This window comes from Dermacentor albipictus, chromosome 5, assembly GCF_038994185.2.
Source record: "Dermacentor albipictus isolate Rhodes 1998 colony chromosome 5, USDA_Dalb.pri_finalv2, whole genome shotgun sequence".
In the NCBI taxonomy this organism is placed as follows: Eukaryota; Metazoa; Arthropoda; class Arachnida; order Ixodida; family Ixodidae; genus Dermacentor; species Dermacentor albipictus.
The window spans coordinates 163115330-163127470 of NC_091825.1; the positions used below are offsets into that span (position 1 = coordinate 163115330).

A 12141-nucleotide genomic window follows, 5' to 3' on the forward strand; every position below is an offset into this window, starting at 1 on the left:
GAAAGAATGAAGAGAGTGAAAAAGCTTTTAACAGCAGTACCTCATGCTGCTCTAATAAGAGGAACGATGAGCAAAAGCATTTCTGGTAGAGCACTTAAACAGTAACTTTCTGAAAGACAGAAAATTCCAGGTGAGAGTTGGAGGTACATTTGACCCACACGCACCAACAACACAGGCATACTACAAGAAACACTACAGCCTACGGTGTATTACAGTCCATGGGAAAGCTATCTTATACAGAAATCAAGAATGATGCAACAAGCCCTCGACAACACTGCAGACTTTCTTGGCCAGTCAGGCCTCTCGCTTTCTGATAAGTCAGCTCATTTCGACGTCAGAAAAAAAAGAAAGACTAGAATCAAGAACTACCCAAGATTGCACATTGTGATCCACATAGCTGGACAAATATGCCCGCAAGTCAACATCCACAAATCCTCAGCTAGTGTAAGCCCATGACGGCAGAGCCAGCACGTGGGTGAAACAATTATGCAATGTCTGGACGCAACTTCCACACCTGGTGAAAAGAATAATCTCGAAATAATGGGGGTGGACGAGTGCATACTATAGAAAATCGCAGATGCTGTGCTTGTGTCCAAGGTATGGTACGGTATGAATTACCAGCAGCACACAAAAAAGACAACTCATCGAATACAGGCATCGGGTAGTAATAACAGGTCTTTCCAACTGTACCATGCTTGAAGACCTCTATGAAAAAGAGCTAACGAACAAGCACCTACACAGAGTAGAGTTGCAGCCTGCAGCACAAATTTTTTGTCTCAAGAGCTCAGAACCTCGTCCCAAGATACTATGCCAGCTAGCATATGAGATTCAAAGACGACTGCCCCCCCCCCCCCCCCCTTCAGAAACACAACCTCGGGAGTACCTGAACTCGAAACACAACAGGCCCATACCGTGGAATATGGGGGCAAACAATTAGGGCAGGAGACTATATGCAACTGCCAAACACACAGAGGAGGTTGCTAATCATGAAGATGCAAGCAAACATAAGGCACATATAGTACACTGATCTGGCAATAGCAGTGTAACAGTAGTATGACACTACATAAAACTAAACCCCATATAAGTGAGTACCATTCCAGGTCATCCTACACCTAGAAAAGCTGAACTGAAGGCAATCAAAGCAGCACTTGTAGTGCAGATTACACCCTGCACAACACCCTGCATGGATTCACTAGAAACTGTCTGGGCCTGCACATCACACAAGATTGTCAGGAAAATCAGGAGATTGATACGCGACTTGCAAGCACATGGCCAGAAATTAAATTACAGGATACATAGCCATGCAGATATTCCAGGACACAAGCGGGCTTATAAGCCCGACATAATAACTGAAAACTAGATGAGTTTGTGTATATTCATTATTAACTAAAGTGCAACAGATAGACAACAGACAAGAACGAAGTACTCGGTGTGTTCACTTCGTTCCTGTCCATCGAATTTCTGTTGCACTATAGTTAATGAATTCATAAGGCTGCACAGGAGAAGAATGATACCTCTGCCCAAGGGCCCAATCTCACATCCAAATCCACGCGTGTGCACACACACACACACACAAATGTTGCAAGAGTGCATAGCATGAAGCAGTATCAACAGGATGACACTAGATATGGATGAGGACTAACTTTCAACTGAGGTTCATTTGTAAAAATGTGGCGAGTTATACAAATTACCAGAAAAAGAAAGGACGACGAGCAAAACGAGAACAAGGTGAAAGCAGGAGCCAACGTCTCGACTAGTGGACTTGTCTTCTTCAAGGTCCACGTTTGGAAACGTTGGCTCCTACTTTCACCTTGTTCTCATGTTGCTCATCGTCTTGAATTTCCATCTCCTGCCTTCCCCAAGTTTTCCCCAGAATAAGAAAGACATCTTTGAAAGATAGATAAAAATTGGTGCTTGATGCAGCCAAACATAAATAAAAATGCTACAGAAAGAAAACAGAGAAAAATTCCAAGTGCAGGAAAAAATCATTACAATTGCCAATCCTGCATGCCAGCACCTTTCAAGAAACACTGTTGTTATTCCAATAGACAGACTGACAGCTTGCTTATGCAAGCACATTCTTCCAGTTCCATGCCATTGGGAAAAAAATGAGTTTCCTGGAAGGTAGCCACATGCACACTTGGTGATCACAATGTTTTTTTTTTCCTGGACTTGTATATCTATATGTATTTTCTCCCTTTCCTGCTTTTATGTTTGGTTTCATCAAGCACTAGTATTTATCAGGGTTTATTGTTGTACTACTTTGTGGTAACCTTTATAGATCGTTGCATTTTCACAATAAACCTTTTAATTAGAAGTTAGCATAACCTGTTCTTACTGCTTCACACTGTACGTTCTTGCTACATTGGCCAAATAAAAGATTTTATAAGGTCTCATGAGGGCCATTAAAGTGACTTCTTGCAGTCTAAAAAAAAAACGAATAGCCTGGCTGCAAATGGTACCAGAGAACACATAGGACAAACAAGAAAACCGAGATGATCTAACAATCAAATGTTTAATGTACACACAGAGTTAATGCTCGCTGATAAGCAATAGACTGAACATACACAAAAAGGAGAAGCAAAAATTCATGTGCGTTTCCTGACAGGAAATGCATCCATTCTAACGGAGGCCGTGATGACAAGATTAACACAGCATTTTTAGAACTACAGCTACCGTAATTTCTCTAGGCAGCCGATCTGCACAGAATGCTAGCTTCTTCCTCTACAATGCACGCTCAGATGTGGAGAGTGCATTGTAGAGGAAGAAGCTAGCATTCTGTGGAGATCGGCTGCCTAGAGAAATTATGGATGCTGTAGATGCAAATACACTGGGAGAATCTTGTGTCAGCATGATCGCTGTTATACTTTCAGAGATGGATGCGTTTCTTGTTGGGATCTGTATGGACACACATCAGATCTTGCTTTTGCTTTTTGTGTAAATATAATTTATTGCTTGTCGAACAGCATTTACTCGGCATGTTCAATAAACTTTCATTTGTTAATACACCTCATGATTGTCTTGGTCTCTAGTAGAAAGGTGTTCATTCTTTTTACAGTGAAGCTGTGTATGCCTAGGCGAAACACTCATGGTCCAATCCCAAAACCTCTAGTGTAGGGGTATGAGCCATTGTTTAGGGGGTTGTGAGCCATTGTTCGTCTTACATGAGGGACGGAGACATTTCTTGTTGGGTATACATAGAAATGCTTATGCATGTAACACATAAACATTTATCAACGCGTTATTGCAAGGAAGGGACACAGAGTGGGACGGGGTTAAGACAAGATCATGATGTCATAATTATCTTGCAGCAAAGGTGTGGCGGGCTATTGGCTACACCGATAGTGACGTCGTTTCTCTCTCGCAGCAGAGTGCGCGTGCAGCAGTCTCTCTCCGACTTCCCAAGATGTTCGAAAATGTGTCCCTGTATTTAATTAAATGAAATGTGCAGCCCCGGTGTGTCACTTCGTAACTACAGTGCATAACTGAGTCATAAACATTATGATTAACGCATTACAAAACACAAGTGCGTAACATAATCCAGAAAGACTTTGATGGACCCGCTGGATTAACACAATGAACCACTCATTGCACTTTCCACGATGGTGATCTTGCAAAGTGCAATGTGTGGCATTCCAAACAAACAATGTGATAAACCCAAGCCAAACATGTGCATGACCTCATTAAGAAACACAGACATAACCAATAATATAGAAAGACTTGAATAAACCATTGGAATTAACTCAGTGATAAACACCGGGGCCGCACATTTCAGCTTCGCAGGTTTACCGTCTGTACAGGGTGCATGGGCAGTAACTTTTTCTGTTATTGTTTGTTAAGTATTGTATAATGTTGTGCCAGTAAAACATGTTGGGCTAGTTGGTGCAATGTATTGGTACTGCTTTTCTTCTTAATGTTGTGCCCTTCTTCCTTTTGTAACAACTTTTTTTATTCCTCCTTGCATAATACTTCAACCTTGCAGCCTGCGAGGTATATAAATAAATAAGTACATAAGCACGTCATTCATTCATCTGCATACACCTCGCACCATTTCTTGCTCAACAAATGTCACTGTGTTGATGTCTTGCAGCATGCATCTACATTAACTGTCATTTGCGTTTCGGTATGGTTTGTGAACAGTGTAATGCATAATGATTACATGACATTAAGGTTGTGGCCTATGCGGCGTATAAGCAAACCTTGCAAAAGATGACATGTTGGATTGTTGAAAATAAGACAAATTGTATATATCGCAGTTACTTTAACCGCATTTAATTGACCACTTGACAAAAACTTAACTTCGCATAGATTCCAACACGTACACTGAATCTGCAGGTTTTTTTTTGCTTATTAATGTAGTTGTTACTGCATGGCCACATTGTAGATTTGAAAAGAAAGTTAAATTTGTTTGTTGCAACATAACAATATGTGTAGATCACTGCGACTGTAACACCAGAACTTGATACAAACATGCACACTATAGGATGCAAGCAAATGCTCAGGACAAACTCCAGAATGTTTGCATCCTGATACTTATGAAAGTGAACGGTTTCATTCCATGGCTGTCAAAAGAGGGAGAGAGAAAACTTAATTGTGTTCGTGGAACAAAAACGCATTGATAAGCTTAGACATATAGTCATTGCTTAAAACTTTCGAAATGAATAATTATAGCTTGATATCGACATTGAAGCAGCCTTTCGACAGCAAGAAAAGGAATCAGTTTTTCCAGCTCTGAACATTGAATTGCAGGAAATGCAAGCAGGCATAAAATTCTGCCAATATAATCTGTTTAGGGATACCAAATTCGAATAAACATTGAGACTTGCATTTGTACTTTCTCTGGCTGAGCAATCTAGTTTGAAATGACTCCCATAAGCATGTCGTAACAATGTTTATCTAATACAGGTTAAATGCATGCCTAGCTTAAGAAATCTGGATGATTGCTATAAATTACAGTGAAGAAACTATAATATCTAATAACATTAATAATATAAGAATAATATTTATTTCCACAAAACAGGCTAACCGTGAGAGAAGTGCGAGGCTGAGCAGAAAGCTGAAAAATTCTACGGCAAGTGCGAATGCCGCAGGCCTACGATCCTGCTTTATGAATGGCGCGTATTGATATGGTCTCCTTGTTAGAAGTTCCGAGTATACTGCCAGCGCGAGACACAGAACAATAAAGTGGACGAGAAGCGTGTCCTTTAGAATGATATGTTACAACGTACAGGTTTCTACAAAAGTGACGGTAACTGCTCGAAACATTTGATGCGTCGGCTTTTGCGCCTTTAGAAATATTTAGAGAGGGCTCCCATATATATATTCGCAGCGGAAGCACGGCGATGGACGAACCAGGATAGCGCTAAGGTTGAATTTCACAACACAATTTTCATTCCACGTCGTAATCACACAGATCATTTGAGGCTTCGTTCAGTGGCACATGCGTGCTTTCGGGTTGGTGCTTCTTGTTGCGTTCGGCGTAAGAATATGGCTAATAGCAGGCACCACATATGCGCAATCACGGGCAATATACACGCATCATTTCTTCAGAAGCTGGCGCTGAGCACAGGTAGCGCGAGGATCTTGTTGGGCTGACACGACGACTTCGTGGCAGCCGAATTCCGAATACTGCATATGCGGTGAGGGTAGCAATATGAACTGGTCGATAGGTCATCTTGGAGATTGTTGTAGCGCAGGCAGAACGAAACGGTCACAGAAGGCAGATGAGACAACACACGGCGCAGAACCACCTGCGAACAGCTGTTTACGTGCGCCATGTCGCACTGAACTACCGAAACCGCCGTCGCGCACTCCAAGACAAATCTTAACTAACGTTTTAAATTAGTAAACGTACATATTATTTGCTTCTAATCAAGAAAAGTCAAGAATATTATACTGTAAACGTTTTATTCATTACAATAAAAGAATTATGCAGCGTGTGCCACGAAACCTGGCAGTAAGCAACCCTGGGCGTCGCACCAGTCGCATTGTTGAAATCGCAATCATGTGAAATGAGCCCTCGAAAAATCGCATTGCGACGCGTGCGACAGCACCGATTTTCGTCGTTGCAGTCGCAGCATGTGAAACAGCCGTGAGCCGACGCCGACGACACCGGCTTTTCTGCGACACGAGCTCCTTAACACTGTCGCCTTAAAATAAAAGCTAGTATGCTTCGCATCCTGGGCTTAACCTTAGCTAAGCCACAACCATTTTTTCTGTTCTACTTACTTTTTAAATAAAAAGATGTTGATCCATAAATATTTTTATAAACAATGGTTAAATTTGTGAATTTTCGCTTATTCTTCCTGTATGGCTGTTTCCTTGGCTGTCTCCCTTAGTAGATCGCCTCATTTCTCAACTCATTGCGACTCTCGTTTCCAGTTGGCAATTTTGCACGAGAACAGTTCTACAATTATGAAAAAAAAACAAAAAAACCCCAGAAGAGTTAACGGGTGACAGTCATATTGCGCATGAGTTGAAGTGTTATTCCAGGGTTTGATGATGGACGCTGTCTCGTATTATTTTCCACCTTACCTAACCCATATCGCGGGTATATGGTTCCGAGAATCTGTTAGCGTCGCGGTGAGCCGTTACTCGAGGAAATAATGAAGCAAAAGGAAAAGTTAAACGCAATTGGCGTTTTCATTGGTGTTCCACGTACATACAGACCAGCTGACCACGAACCAAATCCCTTTCCTGGTCCCTGGATAAAGAAGGTTGAACTAACGAAGTAACAGTGATGCGCGTGACCGTCGAAAAGATGGTGACAACTGAATGCATGTCGAGTTAATCGTGTGGGCACTGAATCGATGAGGAAACGGGCCTTCACACTCTAGGAGATGCCGATAACTACCGCCAATCAGAACGAGTGAAAAAGGCAGCAAAATGTTGATCGCCGAATAGCTGTCAAGTTTCCGCATTGATCTGGCGGCGCTTTAGGAATGTGTGGTGGCGTGGGCGGGAAGATGTTGGGAGGCCCGGGCCTCCCCGGGCCTCCTCTTGGGTACGTGCCTGGGTTCTATGTGTCAAAATCGCGATGTGAATATGAGGCACGCTGTGGCGGGGATCTTCAGACTAGTTTGACAACCTCTTTTTTTTTTTTAACCTGCACTTAAATCTAAGTACACCGGCGTTTCTCTCTCTTTCTGCAGATACGGCCGCCGCGAGTGGTGATCGCACGCGTGACCTCTCGCGCTCAGCAGCGCAATGCGCGGGCGGCTACCGCGGCGTTTTCTTTTTTTCAAGCCAAGCTTGTATACGCTAGCCTGCGCCGGTGATGAACGCTTAAAAAAAAACCCAGCTGCTCTCAGAGGCGCACACGTGCACGGCTTGCTATAAAAAAAAACGAGCAATAGACCCGCTGAACGGAGAATCCTGCTGCGCTGCCGGACTAATGACGTCATTCTATCCGCCAATAGGGGTCATGTGTCTAGGTGTTGTGAGAGGAACGAGTGTTTCTCGCATCAGAACACTATCGGAGCTGCGATGGGTCGGCCGCGCGTCGTGCGTTCTGTCGAAGAACAGGCGGCGTTTGATGAACGCCGCCGGGACCTCGCTCGAGAAAGGGCTCGTCGTCGACGTGACACCTCGCCGTGAAGGAGCGTGAAGCCGAGGCGTTACAACGAAGGGCCGCGAATCCCGAGCTTCGCTTGCACCCCTCTTCACAGTAGTGGAAGGGTGGTCAATTTTTTTTGTACCAGCCATCGTCTTCCTGCCCTGTAGAAGCTAACGATTGGCATTAAAGCTCTGTTTATTCCCAAGCAAACCCAATGAGGTAATTTAAGGGCTGTGATTTAGAGACACGTGCGTTTTCTTTATGCCGTTTTGTTAGCGTACTTCACGAGAACGACACACGTGGTCATGCAGTTGAGTGTTGCGAACACCCGAGTGTTGTGAACAGTAATTAATTTAGTGGCAGAAACACGATCACAGAGAGGGGAGGGCGTAAAGACAGAACGACTGCTTGTCCGCCCTTCTCTATGATTCGTGCTTTTAGCTTCTTCGCTCCTGCTGTGATCCGGCTTCGTCGCATAGCTTAGTGCCGGCGCGATCTTGTTGCAGCGCATTACCAGAGACGTGCGATGGATGGACGTTATGAGCGCCCCGTTTGGAACCGGGCGGTGGGTTGCGCCACCAAGCTCTTGCTATTATACTACCTAATGTGCTACCTAGGTTAAAAAAGAAAGAAAAGAACACCATGAACTCGCACAATCAAATTTTCTGACCCTCTATTGTGAACTTTGCTGTTGTGGGTCTCCGTTTTTTGTTGTTTCCCTACTTTTATTCCACCAATCTTCAGATCGCCTCTTACTAATCTCTATTGCGGACATGTTTACTTTTCCCCTGCTCTCGCTAAACCCAAGGGCTTCAAGGAGGCCAATTACCGCAGCAAGCATATGCTTCTTCTTCCTTCTTATATCTCGCTTTATAGGTGCGTGTTCTAAGCTTTTTTTTCACTGTGGCAGCGACGGCGACAGCGTGCGGGCGCGAACTAATCAACTCTTCTGCAACATTGCAGTTGCCTGTGCCTGCCCAATCTGATCGTAAGGAGCCCTGTGCGATCGTATACCCGGCTACTGAAATAACGGCACCGATTCAGCGCAATCCGCATTTCCTGCTTTGCACCAGGGCCGGACTTCCATGCCAGAACTGCCATCTGTTTGAGGCCGCCGCAACCTTGGATTATCGCTCTCATCTTGGGGGTGGTGTTCTTGGGAAGGCATTCTTTTCACTGTGGCAGCGACGACGAAGGTGTGCGGGCGCAAACTAATCCACTCTTCTACAACATTGCAGGTTGGTGTATTCTTTCTATCGCGCTCATGCGTACACTGCTCTCCCGTCGCTGTTGCTGCCGCGAGTGTTACCATGAATAGTGTAGTACCCTAAGCTAATGTAGAGCCGTACCTGGTCACTTGCGCTGGGCTCTTTTTTTTTGTGAATGCCTTCTATTTTCTGCTGCGTTGTTGTCGTCTTCTATAGCCAACGTTAAGTCGAGCAGGGAAATGAATTCTGGTGACCTAAACGACATTGCTACAGCTATGGCTGAGAAGCAGCCGGGAAGCATAAGAGGTCGTTAAAGTATTGACTTAGTTGGTAACTAAGCTACATTCTTTCGCGTCAGACTTTAAAAGTGACGCTGCTCGGATTACTACCTCAAACGGTGAAACTCGGTCGGAAATCACTGGTCTTCAACGATTCGTACAATTCTTGAGTGATGGTTTTGAAAAATTCAAACCTTATGTTGAGGCCTTCCGCGGTGAGCTTTCTGCTGTTAGGGCTGACAATGAGCCGTGCCGCATTGAAAGTGAACTCCTCAAAAAAGAACTGAAGCAGGCTAGGAAGGAGATAACTGAGTTAAAACAATACTCCAGAAATATGAACGTTGAAATTCAAGGGCTTCCGGTTGTACCAGATGAGGACCTTCTGAAGGAAGTTGGAAATCTTGCGGGGTATGTGAGAGCCGGCGTCACTGTGAATGACATAGACGTTGTCTACCGTGTGCCATCCAGAGATAACAGTAGGCCGCATGTGGCTGTAAAGTTTCCTTTGGGAGCCGCCCGGGGCAGAATGCTTTCGGCAGCAAGGAAAAGAAAACTAAATGCAAAGGATCTACGGCGCGACACAGATGCTTCGATCTATGTAAATGAGCGCATCTCTGTCGCGAAAACTAAATTTCGCTAGCAAAAGCGAGACAAACAAGTAATGAGAGAAAAAAAAAATGAAGTTTATCTGGGTGTCTCAAGGCAAAGTTCTCATGCGGAAATTGGAAAAGACACCAGTTCTGCGCGTAACGTGTGAGGAGGACTTCGCGCAAGTTATTTAACAGGTCTGCACGGGGGAAAAATGGTTTTCTTAGTTGTGATCCTGCATTTCATTTTTCTTTATTGTTTTCATCACTTTGTTAAACAGGAAAATATAATCCCGTCCTTCTGTAGAGTGTTATATGTGTCTAAACCTATTTCTTCATATTACACAGTATTTTCTGTAACCAGTGCCCCTACTTCTCATCTACATTATGCAACTGAACCTTTGTATAAAGCTTTGAATATTGATGTGTGCTGGATTAGTGCCATATATCACTTCTCTGTTGTTTATGCTAGTTTTTCTAACATTGTGCAACGAAAGTATGGATTCGTAACGATTCAGCAACATCTCTTAGTGAGTACGTTTACCCTATTCAAAGGCTGCTGCTTTGTTATACTTGCTATAATTAATTTCTGTACACATGTGTTATGACCACTGTCTACAAATGGACTTCAATACAGTGGGTTATAGTACATCGGAACTAAATTCACGCATTGTAGACCAGCGCATATCACCCCTAGGTGTGCTTCACATTAATATGCAGTCTGCTCGTTGCAAAGAGGGCAACGTCTTTGTTCTTCTTGATTAGCTTAAATTTGATTTCTCCATAGTCATGCCAACAGAAACTTGGTACCGTGATGACTCGAACGTTATTATTATTGCAGGTTATAATCCAGTTTATTTAAATAGGAAAGTAAGGACAGGAGGTGGCGCATGTATGTATGTTAAAGATGAGATGAGATACGAATAGCTTAACGAGTGGTCTCAATGCACGGTTGATTTTGAAATTGTATGTCTTAAAGTAGAAAACTGTGTGTTTGTTGCAGTATACAGACCACCCGATGGCAGCATAAACAATTTTATACAGTTTTTAGATAACACATTTTCCTTTGTTAATGACAATGGATATAGACTCGTGTTGGGAGGTGAAGAATTGAATATTGATATGTTAGCAAGCACAAATAAGCAAAATGGTCTTTCGGCACTTCTTGATTCCCACTTTTTATCGAATGTTGTTGTCACTACTACTCGTATTACTGACTCGAGTGCAACATTAATAGACCCGTTCATAACAAACTTTCCCTTTCATTCCGTACTTTCTGGCACCATTTGTACCTCTATCAGTGATCACCTGCCTGTATACCTTATTGTACACCAATCCCGCTGCACACCCAGACAGGCTGCTTCTGGTATACATTATAGAGCTGTAAATTTAAACTCTTTCACTCTTTCGTGATGAAATTGAGCAAACGCAATGGGATGACTTAGGTTCTTGCTCCTGTGCTGGCTTAGCTTACGACTACTTTATACGAACGATCACTTCAGTTTATAATAAACATTTCCCACTTCATGCTTTTAGAAAAGCAAATCGTGCCCGCAAAGCTTGGATGACTGCAAAGATCCTAAAATGATGAAGGAAAAGGATAGGTTTTTTCACGCATTCCTAGATAACCGAAATCCACATGCTTTGACGATGTTTAAATAATCTAGTAATTTGATCATTAAGTTACAACGGCAAGCAAAACGAAATTACTATTATAACATGTTCGAGGGCGTCACAGATATCAAACAAATGTGGAATAAATTACACTCCATCATATCTCCAGGTAGAGTAAGAAATAGTTTAGAAGAACTTGTAGTTGACAGTGAAATTATCAAAAAGCGAGGAGTTAGCCGACAAATTCAATGAATACTCTACATCTGTAACTGAGAGCTCACATCAAGATAGTCCCTTTGATTACTTGCTCGTGCCGCTCAAGGAACCGATATTTCTTTGCCCAACTGATGAAAATGAAGTATTAAGAGTATTTAAAAACTTTAAGACGAGTAAGAGCGAGGACATAAATGGTTCAAAAATGGAGTCGATTAAATATATCATTGATCTTCTTAGCCCGTGTGACATATTTACCACCTTTCCTTACAATCTGGCATTCTCCCATATAATATGAAGAATGTTATAAGGTGACGGTAATATTCAAAAGTGGAGATAACAACATTATCTGTAATTATAGACCTATTTCAAGCCTTCCCCTGTTCTCCAAAGGACATGAAAAAATTAATCATCTTAGACTGCCAAACTTTTCTGACAAACATTCCGTCCTAACAAAATCGCAATACGGATTTAGATCAGATTTTTCACAGAAAGTGCTCTACAGTTTCAAAAAGAATTGATTCTTAAAAATATTGAAGCAAAAAAATTCACTCTGCATATTTTTAGGTATGTCCAAGGCCTCTGATAAAATTATCCATGAAACATTAATAGGAAAGCTGCAGTGTTACGGAGTTCGTGGGGTGGCCCTCCCCATCTAATTCAAAGCTACCTAACAAACAGACATC

At 42.7% G+C, this 12141-nt stretch overlaps 1 protein-coding gene across 4 annotated transcripts in view; it reads left to right on the forward strand.

Annotated features, from left to right (window-relative positions):
* The first annotated feature begins 8416 nt into the window (after positions 1 to 8416).
* The window catches only part of LOC135904010 (uncharacterized), a 38008-nt gene continuing 34283 nt past the window's right edge, over positions 8417 to 12141 (forward strand). The window contains exons 1-2 of one of the 4 annotated variants that reach the window (XR_011514690.1): positions 8417 to 8431; positions 8519 to 8793. The gene's annotated coding sequence lies outside the window, so the exon portion shown is untranslated. Of the gene's footprint in view, positions 8432 to 8482; positions 8794 to 12141 lie in introns of those variants that run through there. The other 3 variants (XR_011514691.1, XM_065434546.2, XM_065434545.2) reach the window with 3 other exon arrangements.